A 15,528-nucleotide genomic window follows, 5' to 3' on the forward strand; every position below is an offset into this window, starting at 1 on the left:
TGGCTCCCCTTCGGGATGAGTGCTGCATTCCATACTTGGATGACATCTTGTGCTACGCCAAGACTTTTGAGGAACATGTGGAAGGGCTGAGGAAAGTCTTGAGAGCCCTGCAGAACTATGGAGTCAAACTCCGGCCGACAAAATGTGACCTATTTAAAAGAGAAGTGAGGTATGTTGGGCGCTTGGTGTCAGCTGAAGGAGTACGCATTGACCCAAAAGATCTCGAGGCAGTGTACGCCCTGAAAAAGGAGACACCTGCCACAGTGGGAGATGTGAGGAGGATTGCTGGGTTCCTGAGTTACTATCGCTCATATATCCAGGATTTCTCGAGAATAGCAAAACCCATCTATGAGCTTTTGCAACCCAAGAAAACCAAAGAGGAGCATCTTCTGGGGAAGGTTACAGGACAGAAGGGGAAAGGCGCACAGTTACCATCCAAAACACCAGTTGAGTGGGCAGAGAAGCACCAGGGTGCCCTGTGTAAGTTGATTGATATGTTGGTAAACCCCCCTGTACTTGCCTACCCGGATTTTGAGCTTCCCTTCGTCCTTCATACAGACGCATCTGATAAAGGACTTGGGGCCGTTCTCTACCAACATCAGAGTGGGAAGCTAAGAGTGATTGGATACGGCTCCCGAACACTGACACCGGCTGAAAAGAATTACAGACTCCACTCGGGCAAGCTTGAGTTTCTCGCCCTCAAGTGGGCTGTCTGCGAGAAGTTCAGGGATTACTTGTTCTATGCCCCGTATTTTACCATCTACACAGACAACAATCCCTTAACTTATGTCATGAGTACCGCCAAGTTGAATGCGGTTGGGTTCAGATGGGTGGGAGAGCTATCAGATTTCAGGTTTGATATAAGGTACAGACCTGGCAAAGTAAATGTTGACGCAGACACCCTGTCGAGGAATCCCCTTGACATTGACAGATACGTCACTGAATGTACAAAAGAGCTCTCCAAAGAAGCTGTTGCCGCTACTTGGGAGGGATGTAGAGCAGGCAAGCATGGAGATGTCGCATGGATCGCTGCTCTGGTTTTAGCGCAAGGTGACCAGCTTGAACCAGTAATCCAAGAAATGGTCACGCCCATCAATTTGGATGAACTACAAAGGGCTCAAAGAGCAGATCCTGCGATAGGTGAGATCATGAAAATGAAAGACTCAGATCAAAAGCTGACAGATGACATGAGACGGAATGTGAGAGGTCCGGCAAGGAAAATGATGCATGAGTGGACAAAGCTGAGCTTAGAAGACGGAGTTCTGTATCGTAAGACTGCAGAAAAGCGCCAACTAGTCTTACCAGCTAGCTTCAAATCCCTGGTCCTGAAACATCTGCATGATGACATGGGGCATGTCGGGGTAGAAAGAGTTCTCAGCCTGGCGAGGCAACGGTTCTACTGGCCATACATGAGGCGAGACATCGAAGCCTATGTCACCCGGCAGTGTCCGTGCATCAAACAGAAGAAACCGGTGACACATGTCCGAGCTCCCATGTCCAGCATTACCACAAGCTCACCAATGGAATTGGTTTCAGTTGATTACCTCCACTTAGAGCCAAGCAGGGGCGGATATCAGTATATCCTAGTTGTGGTAGACCACTTTACTAGGTATGCCCAGGCCTATCCAACCCGCAACAAGAGTGGCAAAACTGCAGCTGAAAGGATTTTCAGTGATTATATCCCCAGGTTTGGCTACCCTTTAAGGCTGCACCATGATCAGGGGCGGGAGTTCGAGAACGAGCTTTTCCGGACTCTACAACAGTTGAGCAATGTGGGGCACTCTCGAACAACTCCGTACCACCCTCAGGGCAACCCAGCTGAACGCTTTAATCGTACCATCTTGCAGATGCTGAGGACCCTGAGTGAAGAAAAAAAAGAAAGATGGAGAGAATATCTCCCACAGATGGTTCATGCGTACAATTGCACTCGCCATGAAGCAACGGGTTACTCGCCATTCTTTCTGCTTTTTGGTCGACATCCACGAAGGCCAGTAGACCTCCTGTTCAAGTTGGTTACTGATGGAGAGCCACAAACTGCAAGAGGTTATGCTGAGAAATGGAAAGAACGAATGACTGAGGCTTACAGGATTGCATCTGGAAACAGCCAAAAGTCAAGTGATCGTGGAAAGAAACACTATGACCGGCATTTGAAAGGAGTGGTACTCCAACCTGGAGACAGAGTACTAGTGCGGAACCTGACTGAGAGGGGTGGTCCTGGCAAGTTAAGGTCCTACTGGGAGAACACCATTTATGTGGTGAAGGAACAGATCAATGACAGCCCAGTGTACAGAGTGACCTCAGAGGCAAAGGGGAAGAAAGTGCGTGTTCTGCATCGCAATCTATTGCATCTTGTCAATGAGCTTCCTGTGGACTTGCCTGCTGTAGATAAGGGGGACGGGCCATCCGCCGTCAAGAAAAAGAAACCAAAACCAGCTCAAGGAGAGACAGAGTTTCAACCCCACTCTGACGCAAGCTCCGATGAGGATGAGAGTTCCATGTATTATGAGTTGAGGTATGATTTGAGAAGTGGGAACAAAGAGGATGCACTACATACCTGTAACCATACTGTTGGACCCCCAAGAGGAACAACTGAGTTCAGCAGAGTGGTCAACTGTGGAGCACCTCAGCCAACAGAAGCAACAGATGAATTGAGGGAACAAGGAATGGAACAAGATGGTGGACACCAAAGCACTGAACTTGACAACGACATGGGAGAGGAGGAACATGAGAGGGTACAGGAATCAGGAGTCACTGAAGTGCCTTTCACAGTCGACGAAGGAGAAGTTGGACTGCCGCTTTCAGAAAGGGCACAGTATACACCTAACGTGGCCCCGCCGACTAATGAATCAGTTCTAAGAAGGTCTACTAGAGAACGACGGCCTGTTACACATTTCACATATGACACCCTTGGCCAGCCCTCTCTCCGGGTGCATCCATCAGTCAGTTGTGCTGAAGTGCACGAGTCACCAAACACAACACACTACACCATGCCACCATATCCCCTGTTACCTTACTTCCCCCTAGTGCCATATCGCATTCCAACATCTCACTGTGCACACCCAGGCACCTTCCCTGTATATTATAACTGCCCAATCTATACATGTTAGTACACAAGGAATGTGGGTATGTGGGAAGGGGATGTGATTTGAGTTGTTTGAGTAATGAGTATAATGAGTTTTAAAGGGTAAGAGGTTAAATGTCAGGAGCCATTTTCTTTTTGTTGGGGAGTGTGTGACGCCCACAAGTGTATGGTCACAATTGTAATTTTGTTGTGAATTGTTTTTGATGTAAAAGACCTGATTTTATGGTGGTATTGCACTTTTCATTTAGCGTTATGGACAATGTAATTGCGTGGCATTGCCACAAGGGGGAGATAGTGGTGAGTGTGATAGGCTGTTGCAACGCGTCTCGGCCTCAGACGAGGAAGAGCCTGCAGACCGAACGCAACTGATGTCTCCTGTCTCTGCTTTTCTGTTAAAAAAACAGGTCAGTAGTTCAAGTTTGCTCACCACAATGTACATATAAAGGCAAGAAACCTTTTTCTGTCTTAGTTTAAAGACCGCAAATGTTGTGAGAGAGTGTGTTTTCACTGATTGAGAGAAAGCTAACTATACCGCCATTTGTAATGGCAGCCGCCATTTCACTCGTAGTCTAAATAGGCAGCTGGTCTTATTACCTGTTTTATTTTGTGACAAATGGAGCTCTTAGACACTTCTTTTATCCTGGCATTATTGGAAGTTACAGTTGATTAGGACCTACCCAGTTCTTATGTGTCAAATGTAAATAGTCTGATGTATACTGTTTGTGGATGATTGTGAACTGTTTGTGAGCAATGGAAGAATATTTTTGTTTATTGGTTACAAATGTAATATATTGTTTGAATCTGTTAAAGTATAAGAAAAGTATAAAGGTGACATAAGCGGGTTAATTGCAGTGTTAGTGGTGCTGCACCGAAATGTTTTGATGCTGAAATGCAGTAAAATTGGTTACAGATTTATTGTAAATAAGGACGTTCATATACAATGATTATTTTGTAAGTTTATTCTTGTGAGAGTGCAAGGTAACCAAAAGGGTTTGAGCTATGGACCTAATTGAATGTTTGTGTTGTTAAAAGCGAAATGTGTGTGTCTAAATGAAAAGAAAAGGACGTTGTTAAACTCTGTTAATAAATCAGACGAGGAAGAGCCTGCAGACCGAACGCAACTGATGTCTCCTGTCTCTGCTTTTCTGTTAAAAAAACAGTTTAAAAACAGACCCCATCGAAGGCCTGTAACATTTGCCATGCTTGGTAAGTCATTTTTTCAAAGATTGTTTCAATTATTATTATGAGCTTTTACTTCTGTGGCTCTTTGGAGTTGAGACAAAGCTGTGTGAAAGGCATTAGCCATGTTGCTCGCTGATAGCATAATATTCTGTTTTAGCTAGCTGAAAGGTATTGTTTGCGGGCAAATACCACAGCTTTGAAAAAAAGCTTGCATGTGAATTTTCAGTCAAACTTTTGGTCAAATACACCTAAAACAATGTGTAGAACGTGAAATGTTGGTATAATGGTGCTACTTGAAGCCTGAAAACGATCGGCTATAAAAACGAAAAAAAAAACCAAAAAAAAAACCGAGCAAACAGCAGTAGCTGACGTCCTGACTGGATTCTACGTTAGCATAGATCCCTCCAGAGTTTTGTGCACACGGTTTAGGTAAAAATGAAAAAGGTTGAAGTTTTACATTTAGTTCAGTATTACCTGTTGCCTGTGTCCTTGTCTTTTGGGAAAATACTTTACACAAGTAATGGCTCAAAGAGGATTCCTTTTTTTTTTTACTGTGCTGCAATTGTTTACTGGATTATTTGTGCCATTAATTAGTGTAAACTAATTTTTATTCAATCTCCACACAGGATATGCTTGTGAAGATGGAAAATGGGGGAGAGCAGAAGTGCGTTGAAGTTCCACAAAGGGATGAATGAAGGACATGCATATTGTATTGAAGAAATAAGTGATGAGATGCTGTTATTTGCATTTACCATGTCAGACCTTTTGATAAACAAAATTCTAATGAAAGTGAGAACATGTATACTGTTACATCTTTCAGAAAATGTTTTGAAATTGTGGTGCACAGTTCAGAATAAATGTTTTTCAAAAACCATTGCATCTTTTTAGTAAATGTTTATTTCCAGAAGAAATTTCTAGAAGTTCAGAACAGTAAAATTCCCGCTTTTTAGAATGAATTAGAAGATAACTCTTACGTAGTTAAACTAAAATACTCTTTGAGAGTTAATATATAAACTCTTAACACCAAGTGTTAAATTATCAACTCCAGACAGATTTGGTGTTTAACACTAAATCAGAGTTAACGTACCAACTCTCCAAAAAGAGTTAAATTAACACTCTCTGGTGTGGACCCATATAGACACTTTAATAGTGTTGAAATCAAATCCGACAGTGTTAATTTGGACATGCTGGATTTGCTGTGTATTTTTAAAGCCATTGACTGCTATCTAATTCAAGATAAAAAGGTCACAAAGGATTTTTATGTTTTCAAGTTTAGAAATCCCGTTAGATCAGGTAAAAAGAGGAACAAAAGGACATCCAGTGTAAAAATCTGCTGGTGACTTCCTGTTACAAGGGAGCAGTCAAAAGCAGTTAAATAGTTAAATGTTGTTGTTTTTCATTCAAGGAGTTTTATAATTATCTCATGTTAATTTTACATTAAATAGTTATGATATTAGTTATCATATTCCAAAAATCTCACAATATATTACTATATACTGTGCTATATTAACTGAAATGTCTTGATTGAAAGACAAAATCGAGGACGATGAACTGATTTTCCCTCCAAAATATTTTTCCAGGGGGCGGAGCTTCAGAAGAAAACATGACCACTTTCTTTTACTTCATCATAACTAACGTTGAAATGACTGAATTCTAATAGACTGAACATCCTTGAAGAATATGTGAAAAGTGCAAAACTAAATTATGTTTAGATGAGAAATATAAATTAGTCATGTTTGATATATGAAGTCCACATTTGCAAACAACCACCCAGTTGCAATTTTTTTCAACGTGGATCTATCCTGCTTGGTATGCATGTCATGTTACAAAGTTCAAATCATCTTAACCTGGTTTCTTGTGGGGGACATTTGTGTTCTTTGCACTCAAATGTCCCCCACAGTCAGCAGATCTTAATCCAATAGAGCACCTTAGTAAAGATGTAGTAAATTGGAAGATTTGCTCATTGATTATGGAAGTGCGTCTGACAAATCTGCAGTAATTGCGTGACAGTTTCACGTAACTATGGACCAGCACCTTGTTGAATGAAAGATTTAAGACAGTTCTGAAGGCAAAAAAGCCAACGTGTGTACTAGCAAGGTGTAACTAATTAAGTGACAGGTGAGTGTGTCTATGTTTAGTCCAAACATTCCTTCTGGGTTAATGGAGGATGCTGTGCAATGGATTACTGGCACTGGCAGGCCATTACATACCTGGAAGCGAAAGCTAATCAGAGTGCCGGCAGAGCAGCAGAACTTCTGAAATTATCACCTTTGTTTTACCTTTTAACACTCTACATCTGTGCTAATGGTGTTGTCACAGTGCTGACATTTTTATGGTTGCCTAGAGCACATTTCCAATGCAAACACTGCACGGAGGCGTCCATAACTCACAGGTTGTACGATTCACGCATAAAAAGGACATAAATTAAGCACAAGAGGACAGGAAAAGCAAGAGCAAATCTGTCAAGCAGAAAAGATTTTGCTTGAGCAAGAATCCTTCAGAGTTTTAATGCTGAGCTACACAGTCTCATTAAGGAGCACGTAAATGATTTAATGTTTTTAGTACCTTAAAGATATGTGCACAATCCACATGACATGACACGAGAGAGTTTATTATTATGATATTGACAAGTTTTTTTAAATTTTACTTTCAGTTAACTAAACTTTCATTCTCACTTGTTTTGTATTTTTTACTCAAATCTTTTCATATTTTTAAATGAATCCTATATTTATTATGAGTAATATAGTCAAAGAAAAACAAAGTACCGTAAATGTCGGGCTATAAGCCGCTACTTTTTGCACAAGCTTTGAACCCTGCGGCTTTTAGTCAGGTGCAGCTTTTCTATGGATTGTCCGTGATTTTTGTCATATCGTAAGACGATTTGTTTTGTGTGTTCCGCTGTTGTACGGCACTACGTTGCCTGGCGGAAGGATCGGGGTTCAAGAGTGGTATGTTAGTCACATGTCCGTCCGCCAGGCAACGTAGTGCCGTACGAAGTAGCGCGAAAAACAAACTTCAAAGTAGCGCTACGCGTTCAGCGGGAGTCGTGGATGATGAGCGGCGATAAACTTGCAAGTTATGCCCAAAAAGCAAGTTATGCCCAACTCCACCGGTGGATTCTGACAGCGTGGAAAAGTGTGAAAACATCCACGATCACCAACGGATTTTGAAGGGCTGGACTGCTGCATGATGGAGAGGAGGACACCGCCACGGCCCTTCTGAGGGTGTTCGACTCTGACACTGACAATGAGGATTTCTTTGGTTTTGAAAGTGACAACGAAGGAGAGAAGAAGAGTGGATGACGAAGCCATCATGAGCCTGTTTGTATCCGACACTGGAGAAGAGGACTTTGGTGGTTTTAGTGCGTAGGAAGAAGAGAAAGATGGTGGTGAATGACTGACTTTTCTTCTTGTTAAAGCTGTGTCACTGCACCTGAGCCTAAAAGGTAGGCCGAATCTATTGTTCTGGTGTGCTGTAGGTTATTGTTATGTACTACATGTGCAAATATGTACCCATAACTTGTTTTTCAAAATATTAATAAAAGTGATGTCTCCAAACAGCCATCTCTTTCCTGACAATTCCCTTTGTGCATATTCTCTTACATATGATAAGTCAACATTGAAACACCTGCGGCTTTTGGTCAGGTGCGGCTAATGTATGTACAAAACAGGATTTTCCCCTGATTTTAGCTTGTGCGGCTAATATTTAGGTGCGCTTTGTAGTCCGGGAAATACGGTACTCATAAGTAAATGTAAGTATGCACTTTTTCTGTCTTGAGGGATTTTTCCAGTCCTCTATTACAAATTACATTAATTAAATTTAAAAAAATTACATGGTACAAAGTATTACTATGGTTAAAAAAAGCAGTTTTTGAGCTGATAAACCATGTAACACAAGCGAGAAAGCTCAGTAAAAAGACCTTTATGAATTTCAGTTTATTAATGCATAACTTTGATTATTCATGATACTCATTACTTTTTATACAGCAAATAGCTGAATGTCAGAGAAATGACCAAGATTTTGGTCAGTATCCATTAGTGTGAAGAACGATGATAAAAGCAGGGTCAGAAATATTTTAGTTATATGGCTAATAAGTTCCCCTGGGCACAGTTTAGTTGACATCTAGATAGACAGAGCCTTATGAAAGTTCGCTTAAGAAATGTTAGAGTTTAGATTAAAGACCCATATGCAGGACTAGGGCAAAAAGGGAGAACTTTAATTAAAGTTAGAAAGAACAAAGACTTGTAAGGGAGAAAGCCGAACACAAGATCACTATAAAGTCTGTGCAGGTAAATCCATACCAAAGCCCAACAATGATCCAATATAAGAAGGGAACAAGCTCTGCGGGGAAAGGAAAGAAAAGTAAAACAGGCGAGTAAAATGGCATTTTTCTACTCTGAGTGCTCTTTACTGCGAGCCAGCATTCACACAGTGCTTTGTTCTACGTGGCTTTCTAAGTATCATGCCTACTCATTTCATCAACATGCAGCTTGGAGGAGCCAAGGGAATTTAACCACTAACCTGATTAAGAGACAACATGCTCTACCTCGTGAGCCACAATCACAGGGGTTGAAAAAAACTAAACAAAAAAAAGGCCAAAAAAACAAGAAGAACAAGCCAAGACAGAAAGAAAGTGATTAACATGATTAAAATTCTACTGTGGTAAATAAAATAAAAATAATTCCCCCGACATGAACCTTGGACAGGTTTACCTGCTCCAGACCTGGGGAGGGAGGTCGAGCGAGACCACCTCAAGGGCCTTAGTCCATGGAAGAGACAGCTGAAGTGTAACAGTCAAGGGTGGAGGCCCCAGATGGTCCAATTAAGAGCCTGATCTGCCTAATCTGACCCCGAGCATTGTTGTTATTTAACTTCTGTGCCAATCAAGACTTCAGAGCTCATCACAGCACAGAAACAGCTTTAGTGAAGGTTACACTAAAGCTGTAACCTGACCGTGGCTACAGCTGTAACCTGACCAACCCCCTGACCGTGGCTCAGGGGGTTGGGAATCGCATCTGTAACCGGAAGGTCGCCGGTTCGATCCCTGGGCTCTCTGTCCTAGTCGTTGTGTCCCTGAGCAAGACACTTTACCCTACTTGCCTACTGGTGTTGGCCAGAGGGGCCGATGGCGCGATATGGCAGCCTCGCTTCTGTCAGTCTGCCCCAGGGCAGCTGTGGCTACAACTGTAGCTTGCCTCCACCAGTGTATGAATGTGAGAGTGAATGAATAGTGGTATTGTAAAGCGCTTTGGGTGCCTTGAAAAGCGCTATATAAATCCAATCCATTATTATTATTACAAATGATCTTCTTATGGCCTCTGACAGTGGACTCATCTCTGTGCTTGTCCTGCTAGACCTTAGTGCAGTGTTCGATACTGTTGACCATAATATCCTATTAGAGCGATTAGAACATGCTGTAGGTATTACAGGTACTGCACTGCAGTGGTTTGTATCATATCTATCTAATAGACTCCAATTTGTACATGTAAATGGAGAGTCCTCTTCACACACTGAGGTTAATTATGGAGTTCCACAGGGTTCAGTGCTAGGACCAATTCTGTTTACATTATACATGCTTCCCTTAGGCAGTATCATTAGAAGACATAGCATAAATTTTCACTGCTATGCAGATGACACCCAGCTCTATCTGTCCATGAAGCCAGATAACATACACCAATTAGTTAAACTGCAGGAATGTCTTAAAGACATAAAGACCTGGATGGCCGCTAACTTCATGCTTCTTAATTCAGATAAAACTGAGGTTATTGTACTCGGCCCTGAAAAGCCTAGAAATATGGTATCTAACCGGATTCTTACTCTGGATGGCATTACCTTGGCCTCCAGTAACGCTGTGAGGAACCTTGGAGTCATTTTTGACCAGGACATGTCCTTCAATGCACATATTAAACAAATATGTAAGAATGCGTTCTTCCATTTGCACAACATCTCTAAAGTTAGAAATATCCTGTCTCAGAGTGACGCTGAAAAACTAGTTCATGCATTTATTACTTCCAGGCTGGACTACTGTAATTCATTATTATCAGGATGTCCAAAAAACTCGCTGAAAAGCCTTCAGCTAATCCAAAATGCTGCAGCAAGAGTCCTGACAGGGACTAGAAAGAGAGAGCATATTTCTCCTGTTTTGGCTTCCTTTCATTGGCTTCCTGTTAAATCCAGAATTGAATTCAAAATCCTGCTCCTCACATACAAGGTCTTAAATAATCAGGCCCCATCTTATCTCAATGACCTTGTAGTACCATATCACCCTATTAGAGCACTTCGCTCTCGCACTGCAGGCCTACTTGTTGTTCCTAGAGTATTTAAAAGTAGAATGGGAGGGAGAGCCTTCAGTTTTCAGGCCCCTCTTCTGTGGAACCAGCTTCCAGTTTGGATTCGGGAGACAGACACTATCTCTACTTTTAAGATTAGGCTTAAAAACTTTCCTTTTTGCTAAAGCATATAGTTAGGGCTGGACCAGGTGACCCTGAATCCTTCCTTAGTTATGCTGCAATAGATGTAGGCTGCCGGGGGATTCCCATGATGCATTGAGTTTTTCCTTTCCAGTCACCTTTCTCACGCACTATGTATTAACAGACCTCTCTGCATTGAATCATATCTGTTATTAACCTCTGTCTCTCTTCCACAGCATGTCTTTTATCCTGTCTTCCTTCTCTCACCCCAACCGGTCGCAGCAGATGGCCGCCCCTCCCTGAGCCTGGTTCTGCCGGAGGTTTCTTCCTGTTAAAAGGGAGTTTTTCCTTCCCACTGTTGCCAAAGTGCTTGCTCATAGGGGGTCATATGATTGTTGGGTTTTTTTCTCTGTATCTATGAAGCGCCTTGAGGCGACTTATGTTGTGATTTATAAATATATATATAAATAAAATTGAATTGAAATTGAATTGAATTGTCCATAACAACCACAGTGTTCAAGCATAACGGTGCTCATAAGTGTACGTGGGATCACAATACGCTAAATGGCAGGTCGATGATTGATTTTGTTATTGTTTTATCAGATCTGTGGTCACATGTCTTGGATGCTCAGGTAAAGGGAGGTGCTGAGCAGTCACTACATGGTGATGACTTGCATCACCAATCACTAATTCAGGCATCATCATAAATTTCTACATAAAACCAAATCAATGGCCTCTACTTTGGTGGTATCAGGGTCTTGTCTCTGCTTTTTGCAGATGATGTAGTTCTGTTAGCCTCATTCAGTGGCGGCCTGGGTAGTGACAGGAAGAATACTATCGCGGATATGAACAGGTAAAATGAATTTCTTTGAATGGTGACTGGGCTCTCCCTCAGTGATGGGGTGAGGAGTTCAGTAATTTGGGAGGGACTCAGAGTAGAGCTGGTACTCCACACCAAAGTATGAGGGGGCTCTGAAGTAGATCCAGGACATGATGGAGAGAATGAATTTCCCAGCTGGCTTGGGAATGCCTCAGTGCATAAAGAGATGAGTTGGATGAAGTGGCTGGGGACAGGGAGGTCTGGGCATCTCTGCTTAGGCTGCTGCCCCCATAACCTGGCCCTGGATAAGGAGCTGTTGATGGATGGGATGAAAAATAATAAATGAACTATTATACACAATAAGTAACTATGTTTTTTCACTCTAGTTTGAATTTAGAAAATCCAACTTAGATATTAACAAATCCCACTTTGTGTATATATTAAAACAAATTTGTGCTCCCCCTCTGTATAGTTCCAGTGGTTCCACTTAGCACAGTTGTACCATTTATTGTAATTGTACTCAGACACTGCGACTACCTCTTAAAACAAGCATTGCTTCTCTCTTTTCCTTTTTTCTCATTTTTATTTCAACAATCAATGCATGCTTGAAATGAGCTGAGTGTGTAACAAGTCGCACATCTTACAGTAAATAATATTTTCCCCAATGCACAATGTTGAATGTATACAGTTTCTTGCTATATATGAACAAAGCCCAAACCTTTCTGTAAATGCAATCAGTAATCTGCCGCTTTCATCCCAAAGAGCAAAGGCAAATCCAACTGAAAAGAAGCAGTAATGCCAACTGTCAGGCTCCTGTAAGGGGACGGTCACCAGATGTGGCAGAAACATGAAACAGTGAGTAGTAAAGCAGCAGGACTGGATTCACTGCTCTCGCACAAAGAGAAGAACACTAACACAACAAACATCTATATATCTATCTATCTGTTGTGAAGGTGTGATATCACTGTCTCTGAATGTACAATGAATATAAATATTAAAAAAAAACATCCACATCAATAAAACAGGACACACCTTTTTCTGGTGACTATGTGGTAAAATTGGGGGTTATTTGCATTTCAGACACTTCTAACAGAAAGTACAAAACTGTCATCTTTCATTCTTGGAAAGAACAACTGCTGCCTCTTCTGCCTTTTATCCTCACAATAAAGTTGGAGCCATACTGATGCCTTTCCAGTGCTGCTGTTAAGCTGATTTTTTACAGCCCTGGCACACTACACCAGAACCCTTGTTGTTCGTAAGACGCATGAATTCGCTAGAGGGGTGCTTTGGAGCACATGCCAGTTTATTGGGTGAGCATGGTCCCTCGGCACATGAAACTGTAATAAAAATCCATCTGTTAGAAGACTGATGGTAAGCCAGTCCACTGGAACAGAAGCTTGTCCTCTGGATGTTTGTGTCAGGCTTTTGCTTGTGATTTTTTAGACACTTGTGGAAAAATCAAAAGTATGCTCTTTGTTTTTATGCTTGATTCTCATAAAAATAAAAGGGAATGTGTTCAAGCCAAAGAAGACAACCTATTAAACACACTGTGATCTACAATGTTCTCACATGCTCTTAAGCTACATAGCTCTTGCATTTCAGAGACTGTGAATGCTTAATGATGAACCTCTCATCTCCTTTTGAAGGCGATGACAATGTATAATAATGTTGTCATGACAACAGGGCAGAGAGTAGGAATTAAGTAGGTATGCGCACACAAGAAAATGCAAAATTGATTGACTCTGCATAATGTACCCTGAATGTGCGCTCTGTCTTTGGGAATGCTGATGAACACGGGGTGAGTCTCGTCAGAAAACAACATTCTGCAACACCTCAGGAATTATTAAGCGCATCTTTCATCTCTTTCTTCATGTGCCGTACACTTGTAAGTTCACTTTTTCACGAGCAGGTAGATGTATTAACATTACTCAAACATTTACCCATCTCGATAACGTATGACAGCAAACAGAGTTATCACGGTGTCTGGTTTCATGTCTGTGAACGTCCTTACGGTCAGGTCGGCTGGGGATTAATCTAAGCGAGGGAAACAGGATCTCTGTGATCTGAGGGAGCATATGTTCACATGATTTAAACAGAATGATTGAATCTGATGTACAATGGGCTGTAAGGGACTCTATATGTGCCAAATGCTCAGGCTATTCAACATGTCAACGTGATAAAATGTTATCAAAATTCTCCCCCTTGCAGTGCTGTAGTAATGTTTGCCAGCTGAGCAGGACAAGAAGCATGACTCCCTGGGGAAATTTCCAAGTACAAGCTTTGTTTCGGAAATGTATTATTTCATTTTTTTCTTGAAATATGAAGGCGCATAATAAATACAAGCGACAACAGGGCTCCCTGTTGGTTTCAAATAGTGACACGCTCCTTAAAAGATGTACAGCGGCTGCCAAAACAAATCACTGCCTTCTAGATAACTGTCTTTATTATGTTGTCTCTTCAGAAGGGGTACCCTGCAGGAACTTGTTGAAAGTGAAAGTGAAATTGAAACTTAGAGCTAAGCTGATGAGTTAATGAATTCATAAGACGACGCTAGGGGCCTAAAATGTCTCAGATATGTGGTCACATGTCTAGTTCGTGTTGCTTTTGCTTGCCTGTCAAAACACGGGTCACTTAGCTGGCAGGTGGCAGGCTATTGTGAACTCTGGAAAACCAGACCCTGCAGTACTGATGAAAATTGGTAGAAGATTAAAAAGCAGTTGACTACAATCTCTGCCCACTGTGCTGAAATGCCAAGTGCTGCTGAGAGCAGGAGCGCAGACTATTGCATCACCTCCTGTGCAAAAACCTTGCTTTAATGAGGGTGTATTAACACTGCATGGTTTAATAGGGAGAATAGATCTTGCTTGTCCAACTCCCCATAGACTGCCAGTCATTGTGAGTCCACAGAAGTGGCATTTATATCCAGTGATTACAAAGCTGTTGGCTGAAGAGTCATTTGCTTATAAAGGGCATTTATTACGCAGGAAATAATTTTCGATTATTGATTCTTTTTATGTCATGAAACATTAATGTTTTTAGTCTAATTACAACTGATGCTCATCCTCATATACTGTAACGTATATTATGCACAACATTCATCACTACCAAACCTATAGCTTTGCCTATGCCTATTTCTGTCAAGCCACATTAGCCTCAGGAGGAAGGCGGTAAAGACAGAGGTGGTTAATGTTCTGCACCTGCACCTGCCGGGATACTAGCTGAGGCTTCTCTTCGACAGCCAGTTAAAATTGTACCAGAAATGAACAGTAAAGATTTACTGGAGCGCAAAGCCATATCCAGTGAACCAGGAAATGGTGCCGGGGTTCTTGCCATCATATAATTTTTCCTGAACATTCAGTGAGATGACAGGTAGAGACAGAGGAAAAGAGGCTGTGCAACAGTGTGCTTGACTGGTGATGAATTCTGTAGAGTGTGAAAACACTTTCCGTCTATTGAAAACTAGTGTCATGCTGTAATGTTTGTGAAGGGTCTTGTCGAGACAAATGAGAAAGGTTGGTGCTACAAAGGATGGGTTCGACAGTTTCCAGTCTGATAGCTCGGCAGCTGTGAAACGTGATTATTCAACCACAAAACAAATTCAGCGTTCCATTTAATTTTTAAATTCTTGAACAAATATTTTTCACTGAATCCACTGAACCAGGGAAGGGATTAGTAAAGGAATGTTATATTTAAGAGCGATCGAAATGAACCTGTAATGTGTACTTTGAATGTCCAGTAATTACTGAGGGTTGAGAGATTTAACTTTTTTTGCTCACATCAGTTTTCTCCTCCATTCGACCCCCAAGAGGTAGAGTTTTCTCTCTGTGTAAGCCCTGCACGTCTTCACAAGGGTACGGCAACATTTGACTCACAAAATTGTCTCGCTTTTAAAAGCAATACCTTCACCATCCACATGCTGAAAAGCTCAGACACTCAAAAACTGTGAGAGAGAGCAAGAGATGCCTCAGGATTTAAATATACATGCCGCAGCGTTAAATCCCCGGGGATAGTGTAAAGAATCCAAAAGTGCTCGG

This window comes from Astatotilapia calliptera, chromosome 5 (assembly GCF_900246225.1).
Source record: "Astatotilapia calliptera chromosome 5, fAstCal1.2, whole genome shotgun sequence".
Classification (NCBI taxonomy): domain Eukaryota; kingdom Metazoa; phylum Chordata; class Actinopteri; order Cichliformes; family Cichlidae; genus Astatotilapia; species Astatotilapia calliptera.